Source organism: Talpa occidentalis, unplaced genomic scaffold (assembly GCF_014898055.3).
Source record: "Talpa occidentalis isolate TD23 unplaced genomic scaffold, MPIMG_talOcc4v2.1 talOcc4.6, whole genome shotgun sequence".
Taxonomy (NCBI): Eukaryota; Metazoa; Chordata; class Mammalia; order Eulipotyphla; family Talpidae; genus Talpa; species Talpa occidentalis.
The window spans coordinates 6,258,979-6,271,881 of NW_023604972.1; positions in this window are offsets into that span (position 1 = coordinate 6,258,979).

Consider the following 12,903-nt stretch of genomic DNA (forward strand, 5'->3'; position numbering starts at 1 on the left):
AATTATTACTTTTTTTTAAAGATTTATTTATTTATTTATTTATATAAGCACTGGGTACAGTCAGAAGCGCGGGAGGGTGAGAGAATTTACCAGAGCCAGAGCGGGGAGCAGAGCAGGCAGAAGGACCGAAATACACTGCTGAGGGGAGCAGCGGGCGGCAGGAGAGGTCTGCGCGCCATGTGGGACCCTTGTCGGTGGCCCGGGATCGAACCTGTGCTGCAGAGGCTGCGGGCAGCTTAGTAGCCCAGTGCTCAACCGCTGCGCCACCAGGGGAGGCCCTAGAAGGCAATTAATGTCCTTATCTCTACGCAAAGTAGTAGACTTTTCTCTGCATATTCATAGACATTTTCATATTTTTATGGGGCTATATTTAAATGAGGAATGCAATCAAGGGCAGAATTGTTAAACTTTGTTGATAAAAAAAATAACAGCTGGTTATTTTACCCACGAAATGGATTTATTTGGGAAGAGCAGAAGTATTTGGAAAACGCAGGCCAAGGTGAAACATTGGCCAATCCAGAGAGGCAAAGGAAAGAAGCTTTTCTAGAGGAGAGGATGGAACTTGGGGGCTGTTCTAGATGAAAGTCCCTGGGAGGAGAGCGAGAGTCCAGGGGGTGGCAGCTTGTCCCTGGACGGGCTTCGGAGCTTCTGGTTGGTGGGATAGTGACTGGGCAGGATGAGTCTGTCTTTGTCCTTCCATTTGGAAGGGTGGGGACGTGCTCCTGCTGTTGGGTGTGCAGTGAAGCGCGTCTCTACAAGGTGGCTGTGCTAACGTGACAGAGCTCACACTACAGGCCTCCCCGCTCTGACTTTAGCTGAGGATCCTTGAGTCTGTCACTGGCTCTGCTCACAGTGAAGAGACTGCAGTGATTTTCAGCGCCATCAGTCTCGTGTCTGGGGGGGGGGGGGTGTCATGGGGGTTCGTTCCTGGTCTCTGTGCTTGTGTTTGAAAAACTGAAAATGACCCAAAAGCAAACGAGCCAAACAAACAAACAAAATCACACACAAAAAATGAACCAGCAACCGCTCCAGGTGAGGTGGCGGCTGCTCTGATGCCCTCACACACCCCAAGGCCTTTGGTGAAAGCTCTGGTGACTCACTGGGGCCCGCTAACTGTGAGGGAGCTTTGCTGTGGGCCTGGTGGTTCTCAGAGCTTCCCTTTCATGACTCCTTCAGCCACACTTTGCAATTGACAAGTTCATGCACCCCGTCCTCATTTTCAGGCAAGAAGGCTCCGTGGGCTAGAGCAGGAAAGGACCCGCGCAGATGCACATGGAGGAAAACCTGGAGCTGGACTGAAGCTCTGAGAAGTAGCTGGAACTTGTGCTCTCACCACCGTGCAGGTCCCCCCTCAACCTCTGCCCTGCAGGGAGGGACCTGGGCCGGCTGAGGGGTGCCTGTCCCGCTGCTCAGCTGCCCCCCACCCCGGCTGCTCATGTGCCCGTCTCTGCTCATCAGGGCCCACGACAGCAGCACGTCTTGTTTTCACACATCGCAGCAGTTCCCCTCTCTTCACAAAGGCGTGGGGGAGGTGACTGTCCAGGACCAGATGCACCGTTGCCCGTTTATAACTATGCTGAGGGGTTTCGGTGTCCTCCTGGGGCGTGGGGAATCTTGATGATGAAGACATCTTGACAAGGGAGATGTGTGACCATGTTTGTGCCTCAACTGTGCACTCATTCAACACATAGAGCTGTGTTCCTGTGGGTCCCTCACTGGACTGTGTGCCAGGACCACCCCCGGGAGCAGACAGAAGCCCAGGCCTCGTGGGGCTGCATCCCGGCAGGCGCGGAAGATGAGGAATAAAAAGCTTCGACGAGAAGGGGATGGTATTTTAGACGGCGACAGCTGTTGGAGAGAAAAGCAGCTGGAAAACAGCTGGAAGGTCTTGGGCCGGGGGTTGTGGTTTCACTGGGGCTGTCTGGCCAGGGGACACAGAGGTAACGTTTGAGGAATGATGTGAAGGAGTGGAGGGATCCATTCCTGCCAGGATCTGTGAAAAGTACATTCAAGGCAGAAGGAGCAGCAGAAGCAAAGGCCCTGGGGAGGCCACATGTGGGGAAGAGTGAGGAGCCCGGATCCGTGGGAGGGAAGAGGCGAGGCGAGGCTGGGTCTTGCGGGTCAGTGCACAGAATCCCCTGAACGAGATGGACAGCCCTCGGGCAGAGCCTGCTCCCCACAGCGCACTGACGCCCCAGACTCTGGCTGAGGCTGTAAGTCAAAGACAAGTCACCAGGAAGGTCAAGGGAGACCCTGTCAGAGTGTTGCGTGGCCACGGGCCACTGTCCGTGCTATCACGTCTTTGCTGTAATGTTGTATTCAATGCACACCCCACTCCTCTAAGACACTGCGACACTCATGAGCCTGCTGTTGTCTAAGTGTGACCGTCTCTGGGCTCAGGTACACCTAGGAGATCAGCAGGGGAAGCCCATTGGTGGGTGAGGTTTTTGGAAACTGGGAAGATCACAAAGGTTATCATCATTTCCATCGTGGAGATGAGTCGTGTGTGAGTCGCGTGCACACGTGTGTAGAGATCGCACATCCTGGTTGGGTCATGCCAGTTCCAGTGGGGATCATTTGTCCCTGTGAACACATTAAGAGCATCCCTGTCTGTTCAGGAAGAGAGGACCCGGACACGGAGCAGGGACGCAGAGTGAGAGGACCCAGCTGTCAGAGAGACCCGGCCCTGGCACAGCAGGGGAGTGCTGGTGAGGGGTCACCAAAGGCCCTCAGGGTCCCTGCCTTGCAGACAGGCACAGATCATTGGGCAGAGCCCTAGCAGGGAAGCCTTGATCTTGGAGTTCCCAGTTTCCAGGGTTGAAGAAAGAAATGCCTGTTCTTTATAAGCGATCCTGTCTGGGGATTGTTTGTGCAACCTTGGATGGACTGAAAGAGGAAATAACCCATTGCACTCAGTTTCCTCCCTGCAGGGGAGCCTGCAGGGGCGCCTTGGGGCAGACACCAGTGGGGAAGGATGGAGCATCTGAAGGGCAAGTGGGCGCTGTCTAGCCGGCAACCTCTTCCGTACACGTCACTGGTGGGCATTGAGCAGGAAAGGGAGATCCTGAGGGAGCACAGGGCTCCGGGCAGCCTTTGTGTGCACAGACTGGACAGTCCTGGGGGGACCCACGGAAGCAAGGAGGCCGAGGTTCTTGGGAGGAGGGTTCTGCAAAACACGTAGAAGCTTCAAGAGCCTCTGAAATGGAGGTTTTGGGGATTTGAAGACTCCATTGTGAGCTGTGGCTTACGTGGACCCTGGGGATGGTGTGTGTCTTGGGAATACACCCGACTTCCCAAACACTGTCCCTCAGGCAGGCATCAAGCCGGCAGCGCTCCTCCCTGAGGCCGGGTGAATGTCTGCACTTCCTGTCACTGGACTCTGTTCTCAGGCCCTCGTGGTTGCTGCTGAGGTGTCCGCGCCTAGAGGAAGGAATCCATCAACTCAGTGTGGTTTTGAGGAAACAACACAGGCTGTAGCTGCACGCGATGAAATTTACCAATTTCTCCTCTGAAGGGTGATGAGTGAGAAGTAACACCTGCTGCCCTCAGGTTCCTGTTTATAATAGGTTCTGAGGACACATTTCTGTTTAAGATTCGATTTGGTGATGTGCATGTCAATCCTGACAGGGCAATCCACCCACATGGCTCACCTGTTCTATTTCCTACCCTGCACTCTGAGAGCCACTTTCTCTGAGAAAATGCAAGCACATGTCAGCAGGTGGTATGACTCCCGATCATTCAGTGCACTGCACTTTGTACCCTGCCTGCCCTCACCCCACACATTTTGTATCAACATATACATCCTTCCCCTTTTCACAGCTGCATTTTAGTGCACCAGAATGATGTGTTGTCTTTTATTTAACCCATCCCCCTTTGGGAAGATCATTTGGCTGGTTTGCAATCACATTCTCTTATAAACAACATTGCAAAGAGTAAGGTGGCCCATCCCTTATGTGAGCAAGGATGTTTGTAGGACAAATTCCTGGTAATGACTCAAAGAGTGTATACAGTTGTGGGGCTGATGTGTTGATATATTGAGTCCTGGCTAGATCTCTGCGTCTAACCATGAACAACAGCCTATTATCTCCAGGTGAAAAGTTCTAAAGGGGAAAATAGATGCAGAAGCATCCAGACAGACACTTCCATCAATGGAGAGTGCAGGTCCCCCAAGGATCAGCATCTCAGAGTGTCATGTGAGCTGGGTGCAGGCTCCACAGTGCTGTGAGAATCCAGTTTGAGAAAATTCTAGTCATCTGGTTATTACTGAAGATAAAGACCCCACCTCACATCTGAAGGAATTATTTTCTTCATTTTTCCCAAAGACTCCAGCTTTTCATTCCAGCAGCCCAAAGGCTTCTGAATTCCTTAGCCGGGCCAAGTGCCCCGCTACTTGGTAGAGGCTCTAGGACTCCAAAGGCAGTGTCTGGAAATGCCCTCTTTCACTGCAAAGGAATATAAGCTTCAAAATTACATGGTGAGTGCACAAAAATCAACCCCTGACCTCTGATGGTGATGGTGATGACAGCACAATGTCTGTTTGCATGTGTGGAGGCCTGTGTTACTTTACTAAGGACTCTTTACCCTTATCCTGTTAGATCTTCACAGTCACCTGTGGAGCATGTAGGTCAGAGGCCAACATTCCCTTTTCACCTCACAGCACACTGGTCCTTGACGCAATTAGATGCTGCTGTTTTCAGTTCTACGGAAAAGAAAATGTGTCATTTAAAAAAAAAATCCTTTTTAAAAATGTAAAAGTAATAGTGGCTACTCACTTGGAAAATTTAATCAATGCAGAAAGATCCAGAAGGCAATAAATGTCCTTATCTCTATGCAAAGTAGTAGACTTTTCTCTGTATGTTCATAGACATTTTCATACTGCAGCTCATGGGGCTCTGTCTGAAGGAGGAATGCAAACAAGGGCAGAATAGATTCTATCTTTTGTTGATAAAAAAAAGTAGCAGCTGGTTATTTTACCCACAAAATGGATTTATTTGGGAAGAGCAGAAGTATCTGGGAAACACAGGCCATGGTGGAACATTGGCAAATCCAGAGAGGCAAAGGAAAGAAGCTTTTCTAGAGCAGAGGATGGAACTTGGCGGCTGTTCTAGGTGAAAGTCCCTGGGAGGAGAGCGAGAGTCCAGGGGGTGGCAGCTTGTCCCTGGACGGGCTTCGGAGCTTCTGGTTGGTGGGATAGTGACTGGGCAGGATGAGTCTGTCTGTGTCCTTCCATTTGGAAGGGAGGGGATGTGCTCCTGCTGTTGGGTGTGCAGTGAAGCGCGTCTCTACAAGGTGGCTGTGCTAACGTGACAGAGCTCACGCTGCAGGCCTCCCCGCTCTGACTTTAGCTGCGGTTCCTTGAGTCTGTCACTGGCTCTGCTCACAGTGAAGAGACTGCAGTGATTTTCAGCGCCATCAGTCTCGTGTCTGGGGAGCACGGGTCGGGGTGTGATGGGGGTTCGTTCCCGGTCTTTGTGCTTGTGTTTGAAAAACTGAAAATGACAAAAAGGCAAATGAGCCAAACAAACAAACAAAACCACAAAAACAAAACGAACCAGCAACCGCTCCAGGTGAGGGTGGTGGCTGCTCTGATGCCCTCACACACCCCAAGGCCTGCGGTGAAAGCTCTGGTGACTCGCCAGGGCTTGCTACCCGTGAAGAAGCTAGCTGTGGGTCTGTCATGACTCCTTCAGCCACACTTTGCAATTTACAAGTTCATGGTGTCCCGTCCTCATTTTCAGGTGGGAAGACTCCGTGGGATAGAGCAGAAAAAACCCGCCGAGATGCACATATAGGAAAACCTGGAGCCAGGACTCAAGCTCTGAGAAGTGGCTGGAACTTGCGCTGTCACCACCGTGCAGTTCCCCCCTCACCCTCTGCCCTGTGGGGAGGGACCAGGGCCGCCTGAGTGGTGCCTGTCCCACTGCCCAGCTGCCCCCCTGCTGCTTATGTGCCCGTCTCTGCTCATCACGGCCCACGACAGCAGCACGTCTTGTTCTCACACATCACAGTGTTATAGAGCAGCCCCGATATGAACGGGTTCCTGGCTGTGGGTCCTCACCCGCGCGCTTAAAAGGGGCTTATGAATACTCCACTACAGACACACACAAAAGGTTAATAAAAGGTTTATTTACAAGGGAAAAGGAAATAAGGAAAATGTACAACTCAGGGAGAAAATAGGGAAATAAAGTCTTAAATGCGTCCTACCCGACCCGCCGACCTGGAAACCCAAAGTCACTCTCAGAGCTGGCCGGAAGCTGCGAGCTGGCGGAGAGCCAAAATGGGGGATCCCCAAAGCCCACGTGTCTGCCTTTTATATCACCTGGCTGCTTAACCCCACCCTCAGGTCCCAGCCACCTTCCCTTTGGTGGGGATGGGATGTGGAGTTCCCAGTGTCTTTGGCTTTGGCCTGGGGTGGGGGTGGAGTCCACAAAGCCTGCATGGAATTAGCTTTAGGACATCCTGTTCCCCCTAACAGCTGCAGTTCCCCTCTCTTCACAAAGGCGTGGGGGAGGTGACTGTCCAGGACCAGATGCACCATTGCCCATTTATAACTATGCTGAGGGGTTTCGGTGTCCTCCTGGGGTGTGGGGAATCTTGATGATGAAGACATCTTGACAAGGGAGATGCGTGACCATGTTTGTGCCTCAACCATGCACTCATTCAACACATAGAGCTGTGATCCTGTGGGTCCCCAGCACTGGAGTGTGTGCCAGGACCACTCCCGGGAGAGACAGAAGCCCAGGCCTCGTGGGGCTGCATTCCAAGAGGCAGGAAAGATGAGGAATAAAAGGCTTTGACGAGAAGGGGATGGTATTTTATTTTATTTATTTATTTTAATTAATTAATTTATTTATACAAGCACTGGGTACAGTCAGAAGCGCGGGAGGGTGAGAGAATTCACCAGAGCTAGAGCAGGGAGCAGAGCAGGCAGAAGGACCGAAGTACACTGCTGAGGGGAGCAGCGGGCGGCAGGAGAGGTCTGCGCGCCATGTGGGACCCTCCTCTGGTGGCCGGGGAGCAGCCGGGGATCGAACCGGCGGTGCGGAGGCTTCGGGCAGCCTCGCAACCCAGCCCTCAACCGCTGTGCCACCGGGGAGGCCCGGGGATGGTATTTTAGAAGGTGACAGCTGTTGGAAAGAAAAGCAGCTGGAAGCTCTTGGGCTGGGGATTGTGGTTTCAGTGGGGCTGTCCTGCGAGGGGACACAGAGGTAACGTTTGAGCCAAGAGGTGAAGGAGTGGAGGGATCCATTCCTGCCAGGATCTGTGAAAAGTATTTTTCGGGCAGAAGGAGTAGCAGAAGCAAAGGCCCTGGGGAGGCCACATGTGGGGAAGAGCAAGGAGCCTGGATCCGTGGGAGGGAAGGGAAGAGGCGAGGCGAGGCTGGGTCTTGCAGGTCAGTGCACAGAATCCCCTGATCGAGATGGACAGCCCTCGGGCAGAGCCTGCTCCCCACAGCACACTGACACCCCAGACTCCGGCTGAGGCTGTAAGTCAAAGACAAGTCACCAGGAAGGTGAAGGGAGATCCTGTCAGAGTGTTGTGTGGCCACGGGCCACTGTCCGTGCTGTCACGTCTTTGATGTAATGTTGTATTCAGTGCACACCCCACTCCTCTAAGACACTGCGGCACTCATGAGCCTGCTGTTGTCTAAGTGTGACTGTCTCTGGGCTCAGGTACACCTAGGAGATCAGCAGGGGAAGCCCATTGGTGGGTGAGGTTTCTGGAAACTGGGAAGATCACAAAGGTTATCATCATTTCCATCGTGGAGATGAGTCGTGTGTGAGTCGCGTGCACACGTGTGTAGAGATGGCACATCCTGGTTGGTTCGTGCCAGTTCCAGTGGGGATCATTTGTCCCTGTGAACACATTAAGAGCATCCCTGTCTGTTCGGGAAGAGAGGACCCGGACATGGAGCAGGGACGCAGAGTGAGAGGACCCAGCTGTCAGAGAGACCCGGCCCTGGCACAGCAGGGGAGTGCTGGTGAGGGGTCACCAAAGGCCCTCAGGGTCCCTGCCTTGCAGACAGGCACAGATCATTGGGCAGAGCCCTAGCAGGGAAGCCTTGATCTTGGAGTTCCCAGTTTCCAGGGTTGAAGAAAGAAATGCCTGTTCTTTATAAGCGATCCTGTCTGGGGATTGTTTGTGCAACCTTGGATGGACTGAAAGAGGAAATAACCCATTGCACTCAGTTTCCTCCCTGCAGGGGAGCCTGCAGGGGCGCCTTGGGGCAGACACCAGTGGGGAAGGATGGAGCATCTGAAGGGCAAGTGGGCGCTGTCTAGCCGGCAACCTCTTCCGTACACGTCACTGGTGGGCATTGAGCAGGAAAGGGAGATCCTGAGGGAGCACAGGGCTCCGGGCAGCCTTTGTGTGCACAGACTGGACACTCCTGGGGGGACCCATGGAAGCAAGGAGGCCGAGGTTCTTGGGAGGAGGGTTCTGCAAAACACGTAGAAGCTTCAAGAGCCTCTGAAATGGAGGTTTTGGGGATTTGAAGACTCCATTGTGAGCTGTGGCTTACGTGGACCCTGGGGATGGTGTGTGTCTTGGGAATACACCCGACTTCCCAAACACTGTCCCTCAGGCAGGCATCAAGCCGGCAGCGCTGCTCCCCGAGGCCGGTGAATGTCTGCACTTCCTGTCACTGGACTCTGTTCTCAGGCCCTCGTGGTTGCTGCTGAGGGGTCAGCGCCTAGAGGAAGGAAACCGTCAACTCAGCGTGGTTTTGAAGATGCAACACAGGCTGTAGCTGCACGCGATGAAATTTACCAAGTTCTCCTCTGAAGGGTGATGAGTGAGAAGTAACACCTGCTGCGCTCAGGTTCCTGTTTATAATAGGTTCTAAGGACACATTTCTGTTTAAGATTCGATTTGGTGATGTGCATGTCAATCCTGACAGGACAATCCACCCACATGGCTCACCTGTTCTATTTCTTACCCTTTACTCTGGAGCCACTTTCTTTGAGAAAATGCAAGCGCATGTCAGCAGGTGGTATTACTCCTGATCATTCAGTGCACTGCACTTTGTACCCTGCCTGCCCTCACCCCACACATTTTGTATCAACATATACAGCCTTCCCCTTTTCACAGCTGCATTTTTTTGTACCATTATTTAACCCATCCCCCTTTGGGAAGATCATTTGGCTGGTTTGCAATCGCATTCTCTTTTCTTTTTTTTAGATTTATTTATTTATTTACACAAGCACTAGGTACAGTCAGAAGCGGGGGAGGGTGAGAGAATTCACCAGAGCCAGAGGGGGGACCAGAGCAGGCAGAAGGACCGAAGTACACTGCTGAGGGGAGCAGCGGGCGGCAGGAGAGGTCTGCGCGCCATGTGGGACCCTCCTCCAGGTCCAGGGAGCAGCCGGGGATCAAACAGGCGTTGCAGAGGCTGAGGGCAGCTTTGCAACTCAGCGCTCAACTGCTGTGCCACTGGGGAGGCCCACAATCACATTCTCTTATAAACAACATTGCAAGAGTAATGTGGTCCATCCCTTGTGTGAGCAAGGATGTTTGTAGGACAAATTCCTGGTAATGACTCAAAGAGTGTATACAGTTGTGGGGCTGATGTGTTGATATATTGAGTCCTGGCTAGATCTCTGCGTCTAACCATGAACAACAGCCTATTATCTCCAGGTGAAAAGTTCCAAAGGGGAAAATAGATGCAGAAGCATCCGGACAGACACTTCCATCAATGGAGAAAGCAGGTCCCCCAAGGATCAGCATCTCAGAGTGTCATGTGAGCTGGGTGTAGGCTCTACAGTGCTGTGAGAATCCAGTTTGAGAAAATTCTAGTCATCTGGTTATTACTGCAGATAAAGACCCCACCTCACATCTGAAGGAATTATTTTCTTCATTTTTCCCAAGACTCCAGCTTTTCATGCCAGCAGCCCAAAGCTTCTGAATTCCTTAGCCGGGGCAAGTTCCCTGCTACATGATAGATGCTCTAGGACTCCAAAGGCAGTGTTTGGAAATGCCCTCATTCATTGCAAAGGAAGTATACACTTCAAAATTACACGGTGAGTGCACAAAAATCAACTCAAAATGGGTAAAAGAGCTGGGTCAGTAACATCTTTAAAGATTCATCACCCAAAGCAAAGAAAATCAAGAAAAGATAAACGCCTGGGATTATATTAAACTGAAAAGCTCTGTACAGCAAAAGAGACATTAACCAAAACAAGGAGACACCCCACTGATTAGGAATAAATGTTTGCACTCCATGCAACTGTTAAGGGACTGATCACAAAGATCTACAACGAACTCACACAGCTCAACAAAAACGAAGTAAACAATCCAGTCAAGACATGGGCAGAGGAACTTAAAAAGACATTTCTCCAAAGAGGAAATTTAAATGGCCAACAGGCATATGAAAAAAATGTTCAACATCCCTTATCATCAGGGAAATGCAAATCAAAACCTCATTGAGACACCACCTTTCACGGTAGGAATGGCACATATCAGAAAAAGAAGCAACAACAAATGCTGGGGAGGATGTGCTGAGAAAGGAACTCTCCTGCATTGCTGGTGGGAGTGCAAACTGGTCCAGCCACTAGGGAGAGCTGTGTGGAGGTGCCTCAGTCTACTAAACATGGAGCTACCACATGACCGGCAATTCCACCCCTAGGCATCTACCCAAAGGACACAAACACATTGATTCAAAAGACCACCTGCACCCCTATGTTTATGGCAGCACTATTTACAATAGGCAAATCCTGGAAACAACCCAAATGCCCAAAAAGAGATGACTGGATCAGGAAGAGGTGGCATAGATACACAATGGAGTATTACTCAGCAATCAAAAAAGATAATCTCATGCCATTCGCAGCAACGTGGATGGAGCTAGAAGGAATTATGAAATAAGCCAGGAGAAAGAAAATTATCAGATGGTTCCACTTATAGCAGGAATATAGGGGAACCAAGTAAGACATCAGTGTAAAAAAATAATAACAGCACAAAACTCAACAAAGCAAAACCAGACAATTATAAATCAGAGGCATCCTGCAGGGGAGGAGGTGGGCAAGGGATGAGAGGGAGGGAGGGAGGAGCACAGAGGACTGAGGTGATGGTGCTCAGGTGCCTTGGGGAAGGAAACTCTATGGGGACTACACCTGAGGGGGTGGAGGGAGCAAATATTGTTTATAAAGGAACAATGATATAAAAAATACAAAATTTTAAAAACCAAAGAAAAACAAAAATCCCAAACAAAATTACACTAATTTGTTTATAAAATGAGTAAACAAAAGTTACACTAATATTCCATTGTGTAACTTGATCTTTAGTTTGAGAATGGGTTTTGAAATAAAATATTCTATTTACAAGAACCACCAAACAGGCCTCCCTGCTGGCGCAAGGGGTTAAGACGCAACCTATGAAGCTGTCAGTAGCCTCTGCAGCAGGAGTGGATCCCCGGCCAGGGAGCTACCCACATGGCACAGCAGACCTCTCCTGACTCTCCCGCTGCTCCCCTCAGCAGTGTATCCCAGTAGATCCACCTATTCTGTTCCCCACTCTGTCTCTGGTGAATCCTCTCAGCCCCACACTTCTGGCCTGTACCCCACTCCTTTTAGGCACAAATAAATAAATTTGAAAAATGAACAAAAAGAACCACCAAAGAGCCATGAATTCCCAATGTTTTAGCTAGTATACTTGGGGTGGTGGACTTAAGGGAGAGACACTAGAAGATCTGTTCTTTTAAAGGGTTGTGAAGAGTCGGATGTAACCCATCCTTGTGAAAGGCCCCAGGACAAGGACGGCCAAGCCCACAAACACCCAGTGGCCAACAGGTTTTCTTTCTCATCTCCAATATTTTGATTTTCGTCATTGTGGTTTGTAGCTTCAAGTCTGTCTCACAAGGCAGGCGAAGGGTTAGCTGCCTTTGTAAAACCAAACTGCACTTGTATTTTGCAGTACATGCTGCAGAGAGGAAGTGACACCAGCTACTTTCTTGAGTTGAGTGGAGATGTGTCTGTGGCCCCATTTCAACATCCTGGTGAAAAAAAAATGCCCAAGGTGGTCCTTGCTGGTGGTGCAGGGGTTAGAGTCTTAGCACTATCAAGCTATCACCAGCTACCATGGCCTGAGTTAGAGCCACGGCCAGGGAGCTACCCACATGGCGCAGCAGACCTCTCCTGACTCCCTGCTGCTCCCTGGGTCTCCCAGGCCCAGATTCCTCCTCTTCCCCTGCCCCCGTGCTCCTGCGCCCTCACTGGCGTGTCTTCCCCTGGTGCCCTCTGAGGGCTGCTAGGATTCTCTCTTCTCCCCAGAACCCCTGTTGGCCCAGCTCTCCCGGGCCTTGTCCTCAGCTCGCCTCTCCACGAGCTCATGCTAAGGGCCTCAGGGGCTCTCCAGGGGCCTCTCTCCCGGGGTCCTGGCTGGGAAGGGGACTCCTCCTCTGCTCATTGGACCTGGAATAAAGGGCCAGCCCGGGCTGAGTCTGAAGGCTCTTTTGTTTCTGCACACGCTCTTCCCGCTCTAGTTCTCCTCCTGGCTGCACACACTACCCCTGCCAGACCTGCCGTTCTTGTGAGAGGGCCAGCATCGGCGATGTCCTGAATTCCAGATGTTTATGCCCTTTGGGTGTCTCAAGTCTCCTCCTGGCGTCTCATCGAGATCTCACCCGGAACACAGCCCAGATGACATGCTCTCCCCACGCCTTTCCACCCCCCCCCCACCGTCTCTCTCCGCCCCGTCAGCCCAGGGCTGTGATGACAGCGTTGTCCTTCCTTTGCTCAGTTACTCAGGCCAAAAATTCTAGAGGACATGAAATACAGAAAACTCTAGAATGGAAAGACTGTGTAACCTCCAGAAGAGTTTTAAAATCCCATTGTGCATGCCAAAAAAAAAATTAAACAAATTCTAGATTCATTTTTGTCTCTTCTCTTTCTCACCACCCCTGTTTCCAAC